The sequence below is a fragment of the Eptatretus burgeri genome, chromosome 17, assembly GCF_056783735.1.
Source record: "Eptatretus burgeri isolate ZD-2024b chromosome 17, Ebu_testis_v1, whole genome shotgun sequence".
NCBI classification, from domain to species: domain Eukaryota; kingdom Metazoa; phylum Chordata; class Myxini; order Myxiniformes; family Myxinidae; genus Eptatretus; species Eptatretus burgeri.
Window position 1 is genome coordinate 55,802,370 of NC_140977.1, and position 25,588 is coordinate 55,827,957.

The window sequence follows — 25,588 nt, forward strand, 5'->3', positions numbered from 1 at the left end:
ACTGCTTCCTTTGGACACAAGGAATTTACAAGGAGTTGAGGCGCAGAAGGAGGCCATTTGGCCCATCATACCTGCACCACACCAATACCAGATTTAATCAATCCGTTGATACCCCTTTGCTTCGTGTGCAGCCTTTTTGACGACTACACTGGTATTCATTTCGTCCACCTCGGAAGGATGACAGGCTGAGTCAGCCCACTGTTGTTGATTCAGCTGGCAACGGGGCTTGAACTCAGGATCCTGGGATCCCAAGCCACCACCCTAATCACAATGCCAACACCAGGTCACACAGGTGCCAATTTTAAAATATGAAAGGCATATCCAACCAAAAAAGTATCGACATCTACCCTGCTAATTTAAGTAACAAGCAGCCTCAGTAACAGGTGACATTTAACCTCTTTCCAGTGAGCTTCCTCAGGCCAAGAGACCCCACATCTCTGTACATGTCCACTTTTATTCCTGAGGCGACCACTCATTTCCGGTCACATGACGGTGTGTGACATTAATGGGAGGTGTTTTTATTTTGCTGAACCTCAAGCAAATAAACATCAAATCGCATCACCGATGGCCTACTCTGCTCTTATTATGACTTACTCGTGATCTGATGTTGTATGTGTGGGGGTGAGTGGATGTGTGTATGCTTGTTGCTAGTTTGGTGTTTCTGGGGCACGGACATGGCTGGTTTCACGTCTGGGTTAGACGTGACGAGGTGTGGGTTGTGTGTTGGAATTCCTGTCAGGTGTTGTGTATGTGTGGGTAGGGTGTTGGGGACCGAATGTTGTTTCCCTGCTCACCTTCTCGAGTTGTTTGCACCATTCAGTTTTTTGCCATTTGTATCAGAGGTGTGTACTGCGTGGATATTTCCACAGTCTCCCCAGTAGGTATGCCGATGATCTCCCCAGTAGGTGTCCACGGTCTCCCCAGTAGTTGTGTCCATAACGGTCTTCCCAATAGGTGTGTCCTCGACGATCTCCCCAGTAGGTATGTCCATGATGGTCTCCCCAGTCTCCTCAGTAGGTGTGTATTGTGTGGGTATGTTCATTCACCAAAGAAAGCTGCAGGAAACAACCAAGAAAGCTACCCAAGGTAATCCTGCCTGGGTTCTTCTGCAGCTGCAGACATTCACAAGTAGCAAATAGATGAGAATCCCAATGCTACATGCCCCCCTTGGCCACTGGACCAGTTAATTAAGGAGATCCGAGCCCACTGGGGAAATTGATTAGGTGAGAGGTGATTTGTTATTCCGTCCAATTGTGGGTGAGAGTCGTGATTCGGTCATTACGGGAGAGATACTTGACATATTTCAGCCGTGTGTGTGTGTCTGTGTGTTCGTTCTGATTTTCCAGGCACACCTTTTGAGCCACATGGTTAAAATTTGCCATGAAGACTGTTCACTCTCCTCAGGTGGTTTTGCACGATAAACCTCCCCTACAACACCACACACCACGCCCACCATGTGTTTGCTTCCATCAACCGGATACACCCTTTCACCCACAGGGCTCGCTCACACTTGGCATAAAGGGTGTCCACTCTCCCAGGATCGTTAAGCACTTTGCCTAACCTCCTGCCCCAACACAAAACACACACACACACACACACACACACACACACACACACACACACACACACACACACACACACACACACACACACACCATTGGTGTTTGCTTACATGTACCGGGTACACTCTTTCATCCATGGAGCTCATTCACAAATGGCATGAAGTGTCCACTCCCTCAGAAGAGCTCCTGTGCAAACTCCACCGCCATTATCTCCTAACTGTGTGTGTTTTTTCTGATTTACCAGTCACATCCTTTGACAAATGGTGCATGTGGAAGAAGAAGAAAAAAATTATATTCATGTACTCTCAATTATAATTGTTGCTGATGCTTTATCAATTTAATTTTTATGCTATCGTCGAATTGGCTGTCAATTGTGTTTCCCTTTTGTCTGGGTGTTGAAAGGGGGAAATGTCTTGCTGTGCTACAGGGTGACCTGGTCGATGGCACTGCAACTTTTGCCATGATTCTGTCATTCTATTTCACCCAGAGGACACGTATTGCAATTTGAGTTATTTTGCCTAATGCTTATCAGACCATGTACTCACTGCCTTTTATATACACAATTCCTTGTATTCATTCTTTTGGTTGTCTGCTTTTAGTATTTTGTCTGATTCTCACCAAGGCCAGCTGAAAGTCACCATGTTCTCTCTCTCTCCCTTTGTTCTCTTAGCCCTCTACACTCCCACGAAAGCAAAAAATGTCAGAAAATGTAAACTAAGCTTAGTGCAAATCATTGTGCATGTTTACCATCTCAGTGTTTTGGACTCCGTGGTACCGCAAATAAATGTTCTCTGATCAAATGTACTTTCCGTTGTGGACAGTGAATTAATTGTTTCTTACAAATTGAGTGATAGAATTTACACCAGGTCGGTTAATAGAACAAAGAGAAAATTCCACAATATACACAAACTGGAAACTGGAAATAGAGGAAAATCCTCTATTTCTCTTTGCCGATGACTCCACCCTCTGCCGTACCATCTGTCATCCCTCAGACCGGCAAGCAGCAGCTTCTTCGCTCACTGCAGATCTGGATAAAATCACAAACTGGTCCAACACGTGGAACATGTCTTTCAATCCAGACAAATCTCACACTCTCACTATGTCTCTTCGAAAGGACCGTTTACAAAACCCCCCCATCCACTTTCTCAACAATCCTCTGGAAGAAGTCTTTTCTTTCAAGCTTCTGGGTCTCACTATCTGCCATGACCTTTCCTGGGAAAGTCACATTTCCAACCTTGCCTCAAAAGCCAGTCGCCGACTGGGAATCCTCCGTCGTGCAAAGTCCTTCCTCGGCCCTCTTGAGCTCCTGACCACTTACAAAGCTTTTGTCCGTAGCCTGATGGAGTACTGCTCTCCCCTCTGGGCTGGTGCTCCTGCCTCCCACCTTTCTCGACTTCACGCTGTCGAAACCAGGGCTTTTAAGATCATTGGCATCTCCCGCAATGAAGCTGAGTCTTTGGGCCTCTCACTCAATCACCGCAGGTTGGTCGGTGGTCTTTCTGTCTTCTACCGACTCCTCTCCAGCCTTGCCCCCCCTGCTCTCTCTGCGATTTGTCCCAACCACATTTCCACAGGGCGCTCAAGGTCCGCCAACAACCCCCTTCTGGTAAAACTACCAAAATCACGAATCACTCCTCATCTTCACTCTTTCGTTCCTCTTTTTTCCTGCCTTTGGAATAAACTTCCTCACTCTATTCTTTCCCATTCTTCCCTCCAGGCTTTCAAAACAGCTGTTCACCACCACCTCTTATCTTCCCCCATCCAAATCCTCGATCTTTTCTACCCCCGATAATCCACCCAAGCCCACTTCCTTCAATTCTCCTGCTTTCCTTCCTGAAAGTCCCTTTAATGTCCATCTTCCCCTCGCCATGTTCCCCGTCCCATCCCCATCCCTCTCCCTTCCACAGTTCACCTGTGTCTGTTCCCCAATGTTTTGTCCCTTTCACTCCCGCCCCTCTTGTCTCATGCCTCCTTGCTGTGAGTTGTGTGTTAGCTCTCATACGAGCCTCGACCAAGGTATACAAAAAAAAAAAAAAAAAAAAAAAAAAAAACTGGGTATCAAGAGTGTTCACTCTCCCCAGGATGGTTTTGCACGATGACCTGCTTCTCCAACAACGTCCAAACCCCCACCCCTCCCTTCTGTGCAACACACCAAAATCGATATAACACTAAATAAATCTATAGAGACGAAATGAATCTATATAGACTATATTTGAGCCACAAAGCACAGAATGGAGGACAAAAAGCAGAGAAAATGTTCAGAGAAACACCTACCCCCATTGACAATCGATGGATCGTGTCTTACAACCCGTATCTGACACTGACATTTAACTCCCACCTCAATGTGAATCTGTGCAGCAGCATCAAGTCAATCAAGTACGTGCTAAAGTATGTCCATAAGGGTTGTGACATGGCCATCTACAGACTTCATTGTGATAAGCTCAGAGATGAGGTGCAGATTAATTATCATACGATCAAACAGATTATTATCAATGTGTTATCATTACACAATGTCAAGACTCGTATAAGAGCAAACATACAGAACGTATAACAAGGGGACGGGAGAGGGAAGCAGAAAACAGTGGGGAATAGACCTATGAGGAGATTTGTGGATGGGGCGGGGTACACGGGGTAAACAAGATGGACACTGCAGGGACTTTCAGGAAGGAAAGCAGGGAATTTGAAGGAGGTGGGTTTGGGGTGGATTAATGGGGGTAGAAAAGATAATGGTTTTGGATGGGGGAAGATAAGAGATGGTGATAAGAGACACTAACAGCTGTTTTGAAGACCTTGAAGGAAAAGTGGGATTGAAGAGCGTGTGGGAGTTTGTTCCAAAGGCGAGAAAAAAAAAGAGGAATGAAAGAAGGTGAGCAGTAATTATTGATTTGGCAGTTATACCAGAAGGGAGTTGCTGAAGGACCTTGAACGCCCTGCGGAAATATGGGTGGGACAGATAGCAGACAGAGCGGGGGGCGGGAGGGGGGGTGGCAAGGTCGGAGAGGAGACTGTAGAAGACAGAAAGACCACCGACCTGCCTGCAGTGAGAGTGAGTCGGACAGATCAATGATGAAAATGAGAAAAAGCGTGGAGCCCAGAACACTGCCTTGAGGAACTCCAGAGCCTGGACAGGAAGAGGGGATGAGAGAATTCCATTTAGGGCCATATGTTGACTGCGACAGGAGAGGAAGTCTGCGAGCCATGAGTGGAGATTGCCTTGGATACGATCGGAAGAGAGTTTGGTGAGCAGGGCAGGGTGCCAGACCATATGGAAAGCACGCAATATGTCCAGGGAGATGGCTCTAATCTCATGTCTGGCATTGAGGACCTCCATCCATTGTTGGGAATGCAGGAGCAGCAAGTCTAAGGTAGAGTGACCTGGTCTGAATCCAAATTGATGATCGGAAATCAGGCCATTGGAGAAGAGGAAGGATTTAATGTCTGAAGCAATGATGCATTCCATAACCTCGCTGATTGAGAGAAGGTCGATTGGTCTGCAGTTGCAGGGATCTGTTTTTGCACATTTTTTATGCAGGGCAGTAATTTTTGTTGATTTCCCAGCAGATGGCAGAAGACCTTGAGCAAATAAGAGGGTGAATAAAACAGAGAGAGGGTGAGCAAGAGCAGAGGAGCAGGTTTTTAGGACACGTGGGCTGATGCCGTCTGGACCGGTTGCAGAATCTGAGTCGAGGTTTGACAGCAAGCTCTCCACCTTGTCAGGAGAAAAGGACACAGAGTTCAGGGACAGCTGGGTGTGACTGGGTAAGGTGGGCACAGAAAGCGACAGGTTTAGGACACAAGATTTAGAAAAAACAGAGTTTAGGCATTCAGCCTTTTCATGTGCAGTGTCAGCTGTGCGGCCATTTGAGGTAAGGGAGGGGATGGAGAGGGAACTTACACCAGAAACAGACTTAACCAGATGCCACCAGGATTTGGAGGAGGGAGACAGGTTTGAGATTTCGGACTTGAGATTAGAAAGGTGTTGCTTCCTGGCTCTCCTGAGGGTAGCTACACACTTATTCTGAGCTTTGTTGAAGGAACTGAGATTGCCTTCATTTGGATTTGCCTTCCATGGGGCGAAGGCAAGTTGTTTCAGGACAACTGCCTCACCACAAGCTTCACTGTACCATGGGTAGGAGGAAGGCTGTGACAACTGAAGAAGAGAGAGAGGAAGAGAGAGGAAGAGAGAGGAAGAGAGAGGAAGAGAGAGGAAGAGAGAGGAAGAGAGAGAGATTCTTTGAAAGAATTTCCAGGACAAGTTGATGTTGGGGAAAGTAGCAATGGGAGAGCAGTCTATAAGTTTGATGGCTGCTTGAAGTCCCTGCCAGTCAGCCTGAGTGAAACGCCAGACTCACGGCGCTGATGACCAGCATTAGCAATTTTTGCATGCAAAAAGCTTCAGAAAGCTGTTCTCCATCAACGCTGCACTCACTCTTCACCATCTTGCTCACAACTTGTGACCTTGGAAACCCATCCATGCTGTGGGAACATTAGCAATGCATGGTGGAAGATACTCCATATGAATGTCGCTTGAAAGCAAGACAGCCAGACATGGATTACAATGACTACATCTTCAATGAAGCACTCATGCGTTTGTCAGACTCTGTGGAGCTCATGGCAGACCAGACGCTGGATGTCTATGGATTGCCAATTCCGAAGCGACATCAAGATGACAACAGACTCGAAAGAAATTCTTCAAGAGAAATCTTATGACTGACTGTGTCACACTTCTTAATCACGTTGAACAAACAGAGCCAAAAGATTGCGGAAGACCAAATGGTTATTGATAACAATGTGATGGCACACATCAATTCTGAGAGAGGAATAATCTTCTGGGTTGCCCCTGGTGGCAGAGGGAAAACATTCCTCATAAACCTCATTCTCACAAAAGTTCATTCCAGTGGTCATGTCACGTTGGCAGCTGCAAGGAGTGAGATTGCTGCCCAGCTTCTTCAAAGCAGACAAACAGCCCATTATACATTTAAAATCCCACTCAACCTGACAGGCACAGAAACACCAATGTGTGCCATAAAACGTGGCTCGGCTTTGGCATCCCTCTTTCAGTAGCGTAAAGTCATCTTCTGGGATGAAGCTACGTCACACCGACTGGCAGTGGAAGCTCAAGACTGAACGCTGAATGACATCCTCAAGAGCAGCAAAACCTTATTGGAAGGATTTTGTTGGTGTTATCAGGAGATGTCCACCAAACTCTTCATATTGTGAGTGGTGACGCGAAAGCCAACAAGATTGATGCTTGCCTCAAATCTTCACACCTTTGGAAGCATACAACAACTCTTCATCTGCCAACAAACACGATACAGGTCACTTTGCAAAGCTGTATCAAAGTCTGTATCAAAGTCCATGTGTGGAGTGTCTGTATCAAAGTATCAAAGTATCAAAGTCCTTGTATCCTTAATATATCCTTGTATCCGTGTGTAGAGTATCCTTGTCTGTATCAAAGTCCGTGTGTAGAGGCGCCTCGACTTCAGACCTAAGTTTACTTCACTTATTTTCATTACATTTTGAATTACCCTTGGAAATATTTCCATTGTCATTAAATCCCCGCATATATTTAAAGTTGCTGTGTCCATGCATTTGTCGTGGGGTTTGAGTATAAACCCCTTGTGCTGTACACCCATCTGTTCCATCGCTCTGCCAGTGCCGACTGCCCATCCAGCTTGCGCCATAATCTCTGAGGATCACATGTCCCCCTCCTAAGGAAAACCGCTCAGCTGTCTGGGCTGGCCGGTGTTAACCGCCCGTCCACCACAATTGGGCGTGGGGGGTTATCCTAACCACCCACTATAATATATACATACATGTATATATGTATATATATATATATATATATATATATATATATATATATATATATATATATATATATAATTATTACATTAGTGGGGGTAGATGGAGGAATCCCATTGTGAAGATAGGCTTGTATGGTATTGCATGGACTGTGGACGGGTAGGAGACATCTCGAGACAAATTACCTCACGTACGTGGTGCCGTGGAGAACAACTCCGTGCCATCTTATGTGTTTTCCGCGCGGTGACTTCGAGGTTTGACGACTACAAGGCTCCGAAAGGCCATTTCTGGATGCAAAGCTGAGCGCTTGTGTAAAAGGGGGATTTTCTTTTATTTTATCTTTCTCCTTGTCTCTTTTTGTGACTGAGTGGAGACGTGTCAAATTCGGATTTCATTTTACCTCACCTTTCATTTTCACCTCTTTCATTGATTTTCATTAAACCATTGTTGTTGAATTTCCTTATGTTCGTTTATTCATTTTGGGTTCGAGAATAAACCTGTGTGCTTCCGTTCAGGTAGGCGCCTTTGCTGCTTTCCATCACGCGCGCGTCTTAACCGCCAATAATTTTGCCTCTTCGCTTCGGAGTTAAGACCGTCTGGCTATCCATCCAAGGCTGGGGTTCATCAGCTGAGGACATGACAAAACACATATATATATATATATATATATATATATATATATATATATATATATATATATATATATATATATTGTTACGGTTGTGGAAATTCACAGAACACCATTCAGGTTCCCCGAAGATCAGTTATGTCGATAAGTGTGTGTCCAGATAGATTTCCCCACCGATATCTAATGGGCATTATTCGTGAGCCGGGCTGTGATCTTTGAGGTAGTATTATTCTTTTCTATCGTTATTTTAAACATCTCCTCACCACCTTCGCCACAACCGCCAACACCTCCTCACCACCTTAACCAACAACCAACATTTCCTCACCACCTTCGCCACAACCAACAACATCTCCTCACCTTCATCTCCACAAATGCCACCGTCTTTTCCCCAACAAACAACATCAACAAACGGACGTCTCCTCACCTTCATCTCCACAAACGCCACCATCTTTTCGCCAGCAACGACATCCATAGACGAACGGCATCTCTGCCAACAGATGCGGGGACTCCCTCGTTGTGGCGAGGGCCAGTGATTTCTACCACATCTGCTTTGTCCGCGTTTGACGGAAAGATCGGATCGGAATGACAAAAGCGGCGGAGCCAGCGGGGGGTAAAGGGTCAGAGGTGAAAGACAAACACCACCCCCTCCCCCCCCCCCGAAACCAATAAAAGGCGGGGCTAAGGCACCGGGAGTAGTCAGTCTGGGTTCGTGGTCGGAGTGGAAGTCTGGGTTCGTGGTCCAGTCAGCCTGGGTTCGTGGTTGAGTTCGTTCAGAGTGGAGCTCGGAGTGGAAGTCGGGGTTGAGGTCGGAGTGGAGCCTGGAGTCCAGCCAAGCCTGCAGTACCATGCAGAATTGTGGGTCGGTGGAAGCAGCCGGAGAGAAGTCGCCAGCCAGCGGCATAACGGTCCGAACGACACTGAGGAGTGAGCGGGCTCTTAAGAGAGCATCAACTCCAAAAGAGCAAGGCCCGTATTGCTCCTCTGAGGTGTCGTCAGCTAGGCCCGATTGACCAGGCCGCACGGCTCGGCCTGGACCAACCGAGCTGCCAATACACCAGCTGCCGTGTTGACGACGAGACACACCGAGGGTCGCCGAACCAGGGCCGAGCGAGTCACCACGAGGGTGGCAGGTAACCTGCACGGTCTCGAGGAGCTCCTTCAGTCTTCACAGCTCCGTGGAACATTAAAGGCCTACGGGCCCTGTTCTCCTTTTCTGTCCTGGGGTTTTTGCATGGAAGTCTGTGGCACCTTGTCCGCTAAGTAGAATTGTGGTTAAGTGTACATAATAAATAGACAACGGCTGTAGGTTTTTCTTGCTCGTGTCTTGTCCCTTACCCCCATTGCTTCATTGACTGCATGCGTGTAAAATAAATGTCATTGTTTGAATATGAACCTGCTCTTTGCGTCCCTTCCTCCATTGAGCTGCCGTAATTGCGTTCGGAATAATAGTGGGTTTTAATAGCTGATAAGATAATCGAGTCCGACGGGGCTTGGCGGTAATAAACCGCTCGGCAATCGCAAACGGAGCGAGCTGCTTAAAGTGGCTCGTGTCCGCACGGGTCCCATCGAGGTGTAAATCTCCGGCATTTCTGTTCGCGAATAATTAGGTAAATCGACAATTCGGCGATCAACCCTGTCGCGCGTGGACAGAAGAGTTGGCTGATTTACGGTGTGGTTAAAAACACAGCCGTAGCTGGATTTCGGCATTGATCCGAAAGCTGTGACTGGATTGCCACGGTCGGTTGGCGCGCGGCCGCAATTAGCTAAAAGCAGTCGCCCGCACTCCGGAGTGGTGAGAATCCACAACAATATATATATATATATATATATATATATATATATATATATATATATATATATATATATATATATATATATATATATATATCATTAAATTAGTCTGAATGGAGATCATGAAAAATTGCATCATATAATGCATGAAATCACTTCAAGCTCCTAATTTGAAAACTACAACACTTCCAAAAGCGATGTATACAGTGATTCGTCGGTACACTACGTGGCCAAATGTATGTGGACGCCTGCTCGTCCAACATCTCCTGCCAAAATCATGGCCATTAATATGGAGTTGGTATAACTTCGCTGTTATAACAGCCTCCACACTTCTGGGAAGGCTTTCCACGAGATGTTGAAACATTGCTGTGGGGATTTGCTTCCATTCAGCCACAAGAGCATTAGTGAGGTTAGGCATTGATGTTGGGCGATAGGTCTGGCTTGCAGTCAGCGTTCCAATTAATCCCAAAGGTGTTCGATGGGGTTGAGGTCATGGCTCTGTGCAGGCCAGTCAACTTCTTCCACACCGATCCAAACAAACCATTACTGAATGAACCTCGCTTTTTGCACGGAGCCATTGTCATGCTAAAACAGGAAAGGGCCTTCCCCAAACTGTTGCCACAAAGTTGGAAGCACAGAATCGTCTCGAATGTGATTGTACAGAGACATGACAGAAGTAAATAGACACCTAAAATTTCTTCATTTCATCTGCATAACGCAGTTTTATTTCATTATTTGTACTAATATGCAACAATTTATTTGCAGAAACGAGGTCCTGGGTCATGTATGACAATTAACTATGCCTCAAACCCAGGGAGCACACAACCTTTGCGATTTTCAAATAGGACGAATTGTTGGCCATTCGGGAGGAGTCAATCAGCGTCAGATATCTCAGAACGTTGGCATTCCGCTTTCTGGGCCCTCAGAAAGATGTCTTCCAGTTGTCAAGCGATCCATTGAGAAAACTTCCCGTTGCAAGGCAGCAGATGTTGCAGAGGAGGTCCAAGTTAGCTCAAGAAGTGCCATGTGGTACCTTCATCAACTGGGCCTACTATGGGAGATGAGCAAGGAGAAAACCTCTTCTTAGACCAGCCAACATTCAAAGGAGAAAGAAGAGGGCTGATGAGATGGCCAACAGACCCTTGGAGATTTGGCAAACTGTCATTTTTTTCAGATGAGTCCCAATTTGCTCAATTTTCTGACAGTGGACGCATATGGGTCTGGAGACTTCCCAATCAAGAGTTTTCTTTGAATCAATTGCAGCCAAATGTCAAACACGGTGGTGTTTCAGTGATGGTGTGGGGAGCAATCTGGAGCGCTGGTCGGTCAGAGCTTGTGGAGTGTGTTGGAAACATCAACAACATGTACGATATACATTTCTATCCTTGAGAATGGATGTCTCCCTGTCTTCTCCACTGGTCAGATGGTGAAAAACAACACTCTTTTTATGGAAGATAGAGCTCCATGCCACACTGCAAAAAAGACCAATGAATGGCAGGACAGAAATGGGATCAAGCGACTTCTATGGCCAAGTCAGTCTCCTGAGATGAATCCCAATGAACACTTCTGTGCCATATTGGATTGAGCTTTGCGGAAAAAATCCAGGAAACCAACATCACGGGCAGAATTGCTAAAACTTTTGCGTGAAGCCTGGGGAGAAATCCCACAAGAGAAAATTTCAGGACTCTTTAGTTCTATGCTTGAAAGAGTAAAAGCATTGAAATCTGCAAATGGCAAATCTTCCAAATACGCGTGTACGTATTAAAATGAATCAAATGTTCTTCAAATGTTCAATAAATAAATTCTGCACAAATCATTTTGTCGATTTACTTCTGTCATGTCTCCGTATGATGTAGCATTAAGATTTTGCTTCACTGGAACCAAGGGACCAAACCCAAACGATGAAAAACGCCCCAGACGATTATTCCTCCTCCACCAAACTTTACAATTGGCACGATGCATTCGGGCAGGTAGCGTTCTCCTGGCATCCGCCAAACCCAGATTCGTCCATCAGACTGCCAGATGGTGAAGCGTGATTCATCACTCCAGAGAATGCGTTTCCACTGCTCCAGAGTCCAATGACGGTGAGCTTTACGGTGAATAAAACAAGAATCAATGTAAGTGTGTAATTTTTTGTTCCTTTACTTGTTTAACATTAGGCCCCCTCAAAACCGTAGGCCCATACCAACTGGCCTACCTGCCCCCCCCCCCCCCTCTGTTCTCTGGCATGGTTGTGTATGATGATCAGGCATTCGATGATATGAGTGAGGAAAGTGAAAAAAATTCATTTGAGCACTTCATCGTGAAGAAACCTTTGCTGCATTTTCCAAATCAAGGCATTGGTGGGCAGGCCAAAAAATGGCAAATTAAGACCCAAAAAAAAAAATGGCAAAAAAAATTAATGTGAGGAAGAGCAAGCTGACGAAGGATGAGCCTTGATTAAGGATATAATTAAATCAGGCCTTAATAATCTTCAAAAGAGGTGTATTAATTCACCTAAACACCCAGTTTTCACTCATGCACTTCCTTTGGGTTCCCTTAGTATGCATGCAAAGTTTCAGGCTGCTAAGTTTCATGATTTTAGAGTTATGGAGGAGATACACACTACCAAATATGTACACATGGACAGTCCAAGCGAACGAACGGAACCTTAACTAGACTATGTCTTAAGTTAAGACCTCAGACACATATGACGGGGGTCACCACAAGACGAGCAGGTTCGCAAGCACCAAACCTGACAGTCGGTTGGCAGGAGAATGCTTTGGCCAAATCCATGGGTGTCAAGGAACGGGAGGAGACACGGTGCCTTCTGAACCAGCGTGATGATGGAAAAGTGAGGCATGACTGATCGGGGGAGTCAGAACGTCACCCAGCAGCTTGGCAAGCTCACACACCCTGTTGCTACACTCGGTCTTCATTCCTGCCTGCCACTTCTCGGTGCTGCCCCCCTTTATTAACTCTTGCCTGCACACCATCAATGATGTGTCATGCCCATCCCCTCTCACTCACCATTTGGTGATGGCCTAATCCAATGATGGGACAAGCTCTGCATGACCCCTGACCTGGATGAGTCGTGGTAAGGACCGGATGATCGGGGCCATGTTTCCCGCCTAGAATCAGGACTGTGGGCCGAGCAATGGTCAGAAACCCGAATAACAAGAAGAGCAATTTTTTCAAATTTGGTCAGAAATGCGATATCGAAAGAGCCGCAATGCACATAAACCCTATTTCAATAATTGACGAACAGGACAAAGACACAAACATTGATTTTAATTCAATACATGGTTATTGGGTTGGTATTGAGGAAAGAGGCCATTAAATTTTCTTCAGTACATCAAGTCAGCTTACCCATATTTACCTCCGTCACCGAAGGTGGAAGGAGGATATGTTTTCACCCCTGTGTGTCTGTTTGTTTGTCTGTCTATGTAGAGGATAGCTCAAAAGGTTGTGGACGGATCCGAATGAAATTTTGTGGACAGGTCCGGTATGTGACAATGACAAACTGATTAGATTTTGGTGAGGATCCTGATCCGGCTCCTGGAATTTTGAAGTGATTCTTCACCATTGAAAGATCGGGCTGCAACGATATATAGCACGATATCTCAAAAAGTTATGGACGGATTCCGCAGAAACTTGGTGGACACATTGGGGATGTGACAAGGACGAATTGCTTCAGTTTTGGTGAAGATCCAAATCCATATCCAGATAATAGAGTTTTTCAATTGTTAAAGTTGTTCTTCACCATTGAGAGATTGGGCCAAAAACGAGATATATCATGATAATTCGAACAATTATTGGGCCTGATATGTTCTACTGTTTCAGGCATTGTGTGGCGGATGTATGCGCTCCACCGAGTGCCCTTCTAGTTCTGTGTGATTTCTCCTGTCGAGTTTCTATGGAGAGTCGTCCGATGTTTGGACGGTGAGCTGTCGTTTTCATTTTCAAGCCAGACTTTTAACTCACCTCGTTCAATTGGTTTCTCAGTGTGCTTTTTATGAAGTTCACAGTTGAAAACAGTTGCTTGCACAGGCAAGTCGATCCGAAGATGGACAGAATACCAAATTAATATATCTTCATGTTACTGAAGGTTTGTGGTGGTGAATTCCAAACTTCAAACACAATTTGTTCTTGTTTTGTAAGATCATGCATTTCAGTCCATCGGTGTTGAAGTGCCAGGGTAGATCTGTGCCTTTCTAGATTTTCGAGTTTGGTCACTAAGCCTCTGAATTTAGAACTCCACACGTCCTTGTCCTGCAAATCGTCTGGTTCAAGTTCTAGTTCTGCTCGGTCTCCTCCTGTAAATGCTGAAAAGTTAAGTGCAGAAGTGTCTGCTTCAAGGGGGTTTAAACACAAATGATAAAGTTACCTTTTCCTTTCTGAATTCCTGAAATCACCCTGTGAAGGCTTCTTGCATTGCCAGAATCACTTTTTTTTAGGTTCTCGGTGTCAAGTTCATCGTTTGTCTCCTCGTTCAATTGTTTCAGTGATGGGAAATGAGCCGGCAATCCCATCTCGATGTCTCCAGCAAACAATGTCAGCACCTCTTCTAAAAGCAACTGAGCTGTGTTTCCCTTTCCTTGCAGCTTTCTGTTAGGGCCATTTAAAAGTGAGGTGATGTCCACCATGAAGTGAAATTTCTGTACAAACACACCACACACCACACACACCGTTTCTTGGACGTGATAATCTCATTCCGAATCCCTCTTAACTCGCAAGTCAAGACTCCAAGTCAAAACCAAAAATAATTGCCAAAATATAATAATGAGTAAAAATTCACCATTTTAACAAATGTGGACACAATGATGCAGTGCACGTGCGGTTTGTTTAGTTTCTTGGTAATACAAAATGGCGGACAGCAAACGACGTGACGTCACACGCAGGTGCGCCCTCCATTGAAGGAGGGAGTTATCAAAAACAACATCTCCTTTGTTATCCACATACAAGTCATATTCATTCATCACCGAATTCTCGCTTACCTGCCCAGTGAGGATAAGGGTGTCGATAACTTCTTCGATGGGGTTCAAGTGGTAAGGTGAGGCTGCGAAACGGAATGAAACAATAATATTGCTGACAAGATGGCGAAAGGAACCGAGTCATGGAGAGCAGGCTGTGAGGAGAGCACAACGTGAAGGTCCTTCTCGCAGAATTCGCCGGTAATCCGATGTATATCTGTTTATTACTCCGCCAACGTTCCCAAGTATTATTTTATCCTTTGACTAAACTCACAAAGATTTTTCTGAAAATTAATTATAAAGAGAAAAAGGGGGATTTTATCGATCGGGCTTGGGAGACACACTTCAGTGCTCAAAGAGCCGCAGGTTGCCGACCCCCGGCCGAGCCAAACACACTTAAAGAACATAAAATAAAGGTCAAACTGGATGTAGTGGGTGTTTTTAGACACACTGTGGTGGGTATCACCTTTCTAGCTATAACAATTATCGATATATATATATATATATATATATATATATATATATATATATATATATATATATATATATATATATATATATATATATATATATATATATATACACTTTGATGAAACTTGACCTCAACCTTCACGAAACCACAAACACAATTTTTAATAAAACTCCAACACAATCTTCATCACCCATGATGTATCAAAGTTTGTTCATGACATTAAAATCATCGGACCCATAACATTGATTCATCGGTACATTTTGCTGATCTCGTCCCACGTTGACCTTATCCTCAGCACCATCATTCTTCCAGGTGAGCACTCAGGTGTATTAATTGCCCCTATTTATTAAACTATTATTGTGTGTTGGATTGTTGTTGACTCTTTGAAGGACAAATGAAAGGTAACAGTAGGTGAAGGAGAGGCTGAAACTATCAAACAGAGAATAAGCGAGAGCAGCACAATAGGATTTGATATCAAGAGCACCGAGTCCAGGTAAAGTTACCTGATCACCACCTGTCTTGTCACAGTGTTCAGTGTACCTGTGCATGAGATAGCAGGCTTTTTGAGAAGGCTTTCCCAGGCCGAGTCGATATCGGATGCAGTGGAAATGGAAAACTGATATTTTTGTAAGAGGGCAGGTAGTGGTCTCTCGTTCAGCTTGAAATAATCATTCCCAGACTGAAGTACTCACTGTGGTGGCTTTCAAACAACAGCCAGACTGTTTAGTACTTTTACAAGTACATGGGCAGAAGAATCAATCAGGGCAGAGGAAGAACAGAAGATATTGGAGGGAAAGTTTGTCCTACCTTGAGTGGATGCGCATCAAGTGTGTCCATCTCATGGAATTGCAGAATGCCTTTACTGCACTGATGTGGCTGATTGTTGGAGTGGCAACACTCATCCAACTCACAAAGAGGCACACATGAGGAATAGGGAGTTGGGATGGGTGTCTTTTAGTAATTATGTGTTAGCAGAAATGGAGGTGTATCTTGAGTCAACATTTGGTGGTGGTACATCACAAAGATGAACATTGGATAATTGTGGAGATGAATTCCGAGCCTGTGGATTTGGAGGTGTTTGTGCAGAACATGAACAATGGATGATTGAGCTGTTGACAAACTGTATCCTACCACAGCGCAGAAGTCTCACCTGTCAGACACAATGCATACAGGTAGACACACGTAAGAATCAGGAACATCATGTCAGAGGAACGCTTCTGTTCAACATTGCCCCTCATTTTTTAAATTAATTACGAGTTGATTATTTCTTAATTTAAAGGTACTCAGATACAAAGACACACAAGGAACTTTGACGGAGGAGGAGGCCATTTGGCCTGTCAAGCCGACGGGACATCAACATCATATAAATTAAATCGACAACATTGGGTTGAGCACGATGTCAACAACGGTGGCAAGAATTACATAAACAAACCCACTGGTGAAAACTGAACTCTTTAAAGATCGTGTCATGGTGGTAAATGGGGTAAAAGAGGGGACGAATGGAGGGTAAGAAGAGCACGAGATGAGCTGGTCTGCACGTGATGATGCTCACAAACAAATGAAGGATCAACGTTGTGGGTTCAAAGCACTGTGTCACAATGGAGACAATGGAGACAATGGGGACAATGGGGACAATGGAGAAATAAATCAGAAGTTTAAAAATATAAAATAACATAAAAAACATTATTTCCAATTAAAACACTTCGCATTAATATTATATGAAGACTTTTAATTATAATCATTTAGATATGTTTATTTTCATTCAATATTCCAGAATGAATGAATAAAGCAAATATTTTCATTCCCATTATCTCATTCAATCATTCATTCCTTCCTCTGGCAGTAGATGACATTCATCAGAATCGAATTCCTGATGTTTTTCTGTCATTAAATCATGTTTTTTAATGCATAAAAAAACCCCCACAAAGTAACAGGTAAATTACTTTGAGACACGTTTAGTTGTATTGGTTTACATATCATTGGAACGAGAGTTCTTGAATATAAATATCTTTCATAATCCACATCATCAAAAAAATAAAAACCTTATATTGATTATGTCTGTGTGTAAGATGTACATGAGTAGTTGTTTGTGGTGTGCAGGCATGACCATGCACTGGTGTGTGTGTGTGTGTGTGTGTGTGTGTGTGTGTGTGTGTGTGTGTGTGTGTGTGTGTGTGTGTGTGTGTGTGTGTGTGTGTGTGTGTGTGTGTGTATATATGTATATATGTATATATATATATATATATATATATATATATATATATATATATATATATATATATATGTGTGTGAGTGTGTGTGTGTATATAGTTGAGGTGTGTGTGTGTGTGTGTGTGTGTGTGTGTGTGTGTGTGTGTGTGTGTGTGTGTGTGTGTGTGTGTGTGTGTGTGTGTGTGTGTGTGTGTGTGTGTGTGTGTGTGTGTGTGTGTGTGTTCTGATTTGCTGGCCAAGCCTTTTGACCCACGGTGTTCAATCTTGTCATGAAGACTCTTCACCCCCCTCGGGTAGTTTTAGGGTTTAATCCTCCACTCCAATCCCCCCCCACCCCACACCATGTGTTTGCTTCCATCCACCAAACACACCCTTTCACCCATCGGGTTCACTCACACTTGGCATAAAGAGTGCTCTCTCCCCCAGGATAGTTTTGCACTTTGCCCGAACTCCTATCCCAAGCTGTCCCTCGTATTGGACACCACCATTACCCCCTTACTGGGTGTGTTTTTCTGATTTACCAGTCACATCCTTTGACACATGGTGTCCAAACTTGGTCTCAAGAGTGTTCACTCTCCCCAGGATGGTTTTGCATGATGTCCACACACCTATATCCAGGACCACCCAACCCTCACCCCCTCCCTCGCTGCACCGCCCCCCCTCACCCACCTAAATAAATAAATATCTCCTAACTCACGTTGGATCTTTATGGACAAGCATAAAAAACTATATTTTCACCTGTTTTGTTTTGGGCTATATCTTCAACTCTAATGCACTTACACACACAATTTTGGTGTCTACTACTATGTTTCATGCAACAGACAAGGTAAACGTTGATGATTCTCTCTAGATTGGACGACAATAGATGGTGGAATTTGAATCTGGATGGCCAACAAGCTTTAACAAGACACTAACCAAGAAAGTGACCCTGATGACTTTGACCAAAAAGAGCATCAAGCTGGATGGAAGGCCAGTATATGATACCGAATTGATCTACAACCGAGTTTTATGTCTCCAACAATACAGGGATATTGATATCAAGGATGCCCTCTCTTACGAACTGTTCCCTGTCCCAGCCTCCTTGTTTGATGAGAGCGGTGCGATGCGGGCTCAGTCGAAAGCAATCCTGAAGACGAAACTCCAAGTTGAGCAATCAAGTCGAATCCAAGGTGTTCCAGATGCTATCCTCATCGATGGATGTGCCATGTCATGGACTGCACATTGGCCCACAAATGGTACAGTTGAGGATTATGTGATCAACTTCATGGGAACCATCAAATACCACCTGCAGTGTTGTGACGTATACCTTATTTTCGACAGGTACATCAAAATCAGCACGAAACAAATGACGAGATCCAGTCGCGCAGGTCATGATTCAAGTCGAAAACATCAATTCAACTTATACACAACATTAACAGCGCAAAAAGTGGTCCGAAATGTAGCCGACAACAAAGTACAACTGATCGATTTGATCTGTCAGTATCTGATGACTCACATTGTGGGCAACCAGACCAAACTGGTGATCACTGGAAAAGATCCTACACCAGTACAAGTATGGAACAATTCCACTCTCCAAACAGGATCTGAAAACACACCATGAAGAAGCAGATGTCATCATCATCCATCACTTAGAATTATGTCAGGTGTCAGTGGTGACTCACACATAAAAGTGGTCTGAGACGATACAGATGTCTTTGTCCTGTTGATTCATTTCTACCTCGAGGAAAAAATGACTGCGAATGTCAGCATGGAGAGTCCGTGTGCTTGGAGGGCGAACGTAGACATTCGCCAAACAGTACTGAAACACAAAAGCATCGCCAAATATCTGCCTGCTGTACATGTTCTGACCAGATGCGATACTGTGTCGTATTTGTTTGGCATTGGAAAGGCCACAGCGCTGAAGGTACTAATGGGCGGACATCATCCCACCTTACTTGGTCAGCTGGAAGCAGACGAGGAAAAGATGATATGAGGCAACTACCTTCATTGCTGCCTGTTATGGTTCCAAAGTCGAAGGTGATATGTCCACACACCGGTATCAGTTGTGGAAGTCGAAGATGGCCAACTCCAAGATGACCTCTGCTCCGAAATTGAAGTCGTTGCCCCCATCGCATGATGCCTTTGTTCAACATGTACATCGCACTCATCAAGTCATTATATGGAAATCGGCCACTCAGTCAGATCCTCCGAACTTGGATCCCATCAAGTATGGATGACAAGAAGGTGAGGACGGTGCGACGTTGTGTCCAACCACACTTCCACCTGATGTTTCTGCTGCACCAGCCATCATTCTGTGGCTGATCAAGTGTGGATGCTCCACCAGCCAGCCATGTTCCACGGGAGGTGTGGTTGTGTGGCAGCACAGATGTCATGTTCGATGTTTTGCAGTTGTAATGCTAGATCAGACTGTTGTAACGAACAGACAAGGGCAGTAGCTGCTAATCACGACGACGATGACGAAGATTGAACATAATGTGGAACATTGCATCCTTAACAAACTTAATATTTGTTTGCCCAAAAATAAAAGGTAATTTCAAAATCATATACATGTACAGACTTACTTTAATACATAACCCAAAGTCATAGTCAACTATCCACATGTATCCGGACATATTTGTGTGAAAATCGTATTCCAATATAATCATCAATTCATTGATCATTTCAGGTAAGTTACTTCAGCAGTCATTGACTATTATTGTACGTAGTATTAATATTTGAGGTTTCATCAAATTCAATATCTTACTCGAGGTGATCAGTGAAACTGCAAAATAGCCATTTTTAATATTAAAATGGTGGCCATCTTGAAAATATGAGACAGGTTTTATATATACACCTTCAATTTTATCATTATCAGATTCCTTGACCATGAAAACATAGTAGTAGACACCAAAGTTGTGTTTGTAAGTGCATTACAAGTGAAGATATAGCCCAAAACAGAATTTATCGAAAGTTGGTTGCGGCCATTTTGTTTTTCACCTCCAAAAGAAATTCCTCAAGGACGCGAGTCTGGCACTGGCTGATTGTGATTCAGGATAGCCCAGAGATGATGAATCAACCCCCAAAAAAATTCATAATGACGCTACAACATGCTTATTCACATTTCCGCCGGACTATATTGTGTAAATCAGAAGTCAGAACCAAAAATGTATAAATTAAAAAGGAACCGAGCATAAATTAATATTTATTTTAAATAATCAGTTACACCTGCAAAGGAAGATAAACACTAATTTATCAAAGACTTGATTGGAAATTCGACCTGTCAGCCTCACAGAGCACACGTGACCCCAATGCACCGCTTCTCTTGCACTTCCGGCGGGGTTTTTACATCGAAAGTTTTATTTTGTCCACATCTCAATGTCGATTAATCAAGTAACAATAACAAAACAATTAGCGCTGATGACTACAGGTAAGTGATGAGTGTGTTTCTTCGGTTAGCTTTAAATCTATAAACAATGTGGAGGAATTTGTTAAAGAATATATGAAGAAGAAAAAGACCTTATGGTAACAAATAAACAAAGAACCAGACACATTTACTCCATTATAACAAGATCAACGAGAGCAAGTGTGCAAGTCCCGCTCCGGCCTAGTCCTATCCGACGTTGGGACAAGCTCCGCATGACCTCTGACCCGGATGAGCCGATAACGTGGGAATGCCTGGATGATCGGGGCCGTGTTTCCAGCCAAGACGAAGGACTGTGGGCCTCGCCAAATACTCCTCAAACACACTTAAAGGAAGAACATAAAATAAAGGTCAAACTGGATGTAGTGGGTTTTTTTAGAAACACTGGGGTGGGTATCATGTTTCGAGCTATAAGAATTATTGATATATATGTATGTATGTATGTATGTATGTATGTATGTATGTATGTATGTATGTATATATATATATATATATATATATATATATATATATATATATATATATATATATATATATATATATATAGATATATATATATAGAAAAAATATTTTTTTTGATGAAACTTGACCTCAACCTTCACGAAACCACAAACACAATTTTTAATAAAACTCCAATGCAACTTTCATCACCCATGATGTATCAAAGTTTGTTCATGACATTAAAATAATCGGACCCATAACATTGATTCATCGGTACATTTTGCTGATCTCGTGCCAAGTTTACCTCCTCCTCAGCACCATCATTCTTCCAGGTGAGCACTCAGGTGTATTGTCCCTATTTATTAAACTATTATTGTGTGTTGGATTGTTGTTGACTCTTTGAAGTACAAATGAAAGGTAACCGAAGGTGAAGGATAGGCTGAAACTATCAGACAGAGAATAAGCAAGAGCAGCACAATAACATTTGAGATCAAGAGCACCGAGTGCAGTTAAAGTTACTTGATCGCCACTCCCTTGTCACAGTGTCGAACACAAGGACACACAAGGAACTTTGATGGAGGAGGAGGCCATTTGGCCTGTCAAGCCGAAGGGACATCAACATCATATGAATTAAATCTACAACACTGGGTTGAGCACAAGATCAACAATGGTGGCAAGAATTACATAAACAAACCCACTGGTGAAAACTGAACTCTTTGAAGATCGTGTCATGGTGGTAAATGGGGTAAAAGAGGGGACGAATGGAGGGTAAGAAGAGCACGAGATGAGTTGGTCTGCACGTGATGATGCTCACAAACAAATGAAGAATCAACGTTGTGGGTTCAAAGCACTGTCACAATGGGGACAATGGAGACAATAGGGACAATGGGGACAATGGAGAATCAAATCAGAAGTTTAAAGACATAAATTAACAAAAAAAACATTATTTCCAATTAAAACACCTCACATTAATATCATATGAAAACTTTTAATTATAAATAATCATTTAAATATGTTTATTTTCATTCAATATTCCAGAATGAATGAATAAAGCAAATATTTTCATTCCCATTATCTCATTCATTCAGTCATTCATTCATTCCTTCCTCTGGCATTGGATGACATTCATCAGAATCGAATTCCTGATGTTTTTCTGTCATTAAATCATGTTTTTTTTTACACAGAAAAAAAAAAAACACAAAGTAACAGGTAAATTACTTTGAGACACGTTTAGTTGGTTTACATATCATTGTAACGAGAGTTCTTCAATATAAATATCTTTCATAATCCACATCATCAAAAAAATTAAAACCTTATATTGATTATGTCTGTGTGCAAGATGGACATGAGTAGTTGTTTGTGGTGTGTCGGCATGCCCATACACGTATGTGTATGTGTGCGTGTGCGTGTGCGTGTGTTCTGATTTGCTGGCCACACCTTTTGACCCACGGCGTTCAATCTTGCCATGAAGACTCTTCACCCCCCTCGGGTTCGTGGCTGATTTACACCGACTCGCCGAACATGGTGAGTTTGGAGACAAACTAGAAGAACACTTGCGTGACTTGTTCATCACTGGGATCGATGACGACTCAGTTCTCCGCAAACTTCGAATTGCCATCCACAATCTGGCAAAAGTCGGAGAAACAGCGACTGAGTGCATACAGACTGCTCATCACATTGGCGTGGACCCTGATCCATCAATGCATTGAAACCATACTCTGTGCAGAGCGTTGGTGCTGCGTCAGCAGTCTCCTTGGCTCTTGGGCACAATCCTGGAAAGGTCGCCACTCCGACACAGGACACCAGAAAGCTGGCACTCATTTTGCCGATGTCGGAAGGATGACAAGCAGATTCAACCCCACCTGGCATTAATTCAACAGCTGAGTGGGATTTGAACTCAAGATCCTGGGATCCCAAGCCCACCACCCTCACCGATAAGCCAACACCAGGCATATGGACACTGATGCAGTGCACAACAGATCACAAATTGGAAGTACATTGGACACAACTTGCAGCTTTGTCATAGTACTTTGTCATAGTACGCAGATAGCCCCAGCTTTGCCTGGCTGTTGGTGGTCATTGCACCATCCCACATTCCGAAGCCTCTGTTTTCAACCCGATCTATGCATCCTTCAAAAGCAGGATTATAGTAACCCCAGGAGAGGGTGTTGTGCCTTTGTGACATACCTTTCGCTGAATGTTTCAACTTGGTATCGTCATCCATGCATTTGCACTTGGGAACAAACGACGACAGCCTGTTCACCAACAAATTCTGGCTTGATGATCTCGGGAGTACGTTCACTCCATTTGTCACAGGCAAGCCAGTTTTTGCAGTCCTGGATAAACTTCTGCTGAAGCTGGGGGTGCACAAAGTCACCACTGAGCAAACGGACAACCCAAGGTATAGACTATCAGTGTCCATTATGATGAGCTCATAGTCCTTTCAATCAATGTATCCATCAAGGAAGTCATAATATAACTCCAGGATGCACAGCTTGGCCAGTTGGTGAATAGCAACACCCACCTGGTATGATGTCCGAATGAAGATGTGGGGTTTGCAGATCTGGATCTAATATGCAGCATCAACCTCTTCAAGATCATTGAACCACACACTGCGCAGAGCTCGATAAACTGATTTGTTATCCTCAGTGTGAGTGGCTCTGGTTTTCCACTGAAGGACCTTGGTGATCTTGCCATAGGCACTATTTCCAAGGAGTTTGAAGACATCGATAAATCCAAAGCTGTGTTTGCAGATATCACCAATCTGCCTCACGGAGGTCTCCTCGGCTGCCACACTCCTCGATCCTCGGTCTCCTCGGCCGCCGCTCTCGTCGATCCTCGGTCTCCTTGGCTGCCGCTCTCTTCGGCCACCACTCGCCTTGATCCTCGGTCTCCGCTCTCCTCGATCCTCGGTCTCCTTGGCTGCCGCTCTCTTCGGCCACCAATCTCCTCGATCTCCGCTCTCCTCGATCCTCGGTCTCCGCTCTCCTCGATCCTCGGTCTACTCGGTCGCCGCTCTCCTCGATCCTCGGTCTACTCGGTCGGCGCTCTCCTCGATCCTCAGTCTCCTTGGCCGCCGCTCTCCTCGGCCGCCGCTATCCTCGATCCTCCGTCTCCGCTCTCCTCGATCCTCGGTCTACTCGGTCGCCGCTCTCCTCGATCCTCGGTCGACTCGGTCGCCGCTCTCCTCGATCCTCGGTCTCCTTGGTCGCTGCGCTCCTTGGTCGCCGCTCTGCTCGATCCTCGGACTCCTCGGTCGCCGCTCTCCTGGATACTCGGTCTCCTCGGTCGCCGCTCTCCTCGATCCTGGGTCTGCTCGGTCGCCGCTCTCCTCGATCGCCGGTCTGCTCGGTCGCCGCTCTCCTCGATCGCCGGTCTGCTCGGTCGCCGCTCTCCTCGATCGCCGGTCTGCTCGGTCGCCGCTCTCCTCGATCGCCGGTCTGCTCGGTCGCCGCTCTCCTCGATCGCCGGTCTGCTCGGTCGCCGCTCTCCTCGGTCGCCGGTCTGCTCGGTCGCCGCTCTCCTCGGTCGCCGGTCTGCTCGGTCGCCGCTCTCCTCGGTCGCCGGTCTGCTCGGTCGCCGCTCTCCTCGGTCGCCGGTCTCCTCGGTCGCCGGTCTCCTCGGTCGCCGCTCTCCTCGGTCGCCGGTCTCCTCGGTCGCCGCTCTCCTCGGTCGCCGGTCTCCTCGGTCGCCGCTCTCCTCGGTCGCCGGTCTCCTCGGTCGCCGCTCTCCTCGGTCGCCGCTCTCCTCGACCCTCGGTCTCCTCGGTCGACGCTCTCCTCGATCTCCTCGGTCGACGCTCTCCTCGATCCTCGGTCTCCTCGGTCGCCGCTCTCCTCGATCCTCGGTCTCCTCGGTCGCCGCTCTCCTCGATCCTCGGTCTCCTCGGTCGCCGCTCTCCTCGATCCTCGGTCTCCTCGGTCGCCGCTCTCCTCGATCCTCGGTCTCCTCGGTCGCCGCTCTCCTCGATCCTCGGTCTCCTCGGTCGCCGCTCTCCTCGATCCTCGGTCTCCTCGGTCGCCGCTCTCCTCGATCCTCGGTCTCCTCGGTCGCCGCTCTCCTCGATCCTCGGTCTCCTCGGTCGCCGCTCTCCTCGATCCTCGGTCTCCTCGGTCGCCGCTCTCCTCGATCCTCGGTCTCCTCGGTCGCCGCTCTCCTCGATCCTCGGTCTCCTCGGTCGCCGCTCTCCTCGATCCTCGGTCTCCTCGGTCGCCGCTCTCCTCGATCCTCGGTCTCCTCGGTCGCCGCTCTCCTCGATCCTCGGTCTCCTCGGTCGCCGCTCTCCTCGATCCTCGGTCTCCTCGGTCGCCGCTCTCCTCGATCCTC

At 45.3% G+C, this 25,588-nt stretch overlaps 2 long non-coding RNA genes across 3 annotated transcripts; both read right to left on the minus strand.

The window, feature by feature from the left end:
* Positions 1 to 563: 563 nt before the first annotated feature.
* On the minus strand, positions 564 to 15,194 carry LOC147010170 (uncharacterized). Its single transcript, XR_015052926.1, has 3 exons — positions 14,763 to 15,194; positions 14,153 to 14,423; positions 564 to 1,055 (listed from the first exon to the last, which is right to left on the minus strand). It is a non-coding gene; the product is annotated as an uncharacterized LOC147010170 (long non-coding RNA).
* Positions 15,195 to 15,345: 151 nt separating this feature from the next.
* Positions 15,346 to 25,190, minus strand: LOC147010171 (uncharacterized). Of its 2 annotated transcripts, XR_015052775.1 has the most exons (5): positions 23,787 to 25,190; positions 23,450 to 23,619; positions 22,700 to 22,887; positions 21,961 to 22,112; positions 15,346 to 16,360 (listed from the first exon to the last, which is right to left on the minus strand). It is a non-coding gene; the product is annotated as an uncharacterized LOC147010171 (long non-coding RNA). The 2 variants fall into 2 exon arrangements; XR_015052774.1 differs by lacking the exon at positions 15,346 to 16,360 and having other exon boundaries at positions 21,417 to 22,112.
* Between the last annotated feature and the right edge of the window lie 398 nt (positions 25,191 to 25,588).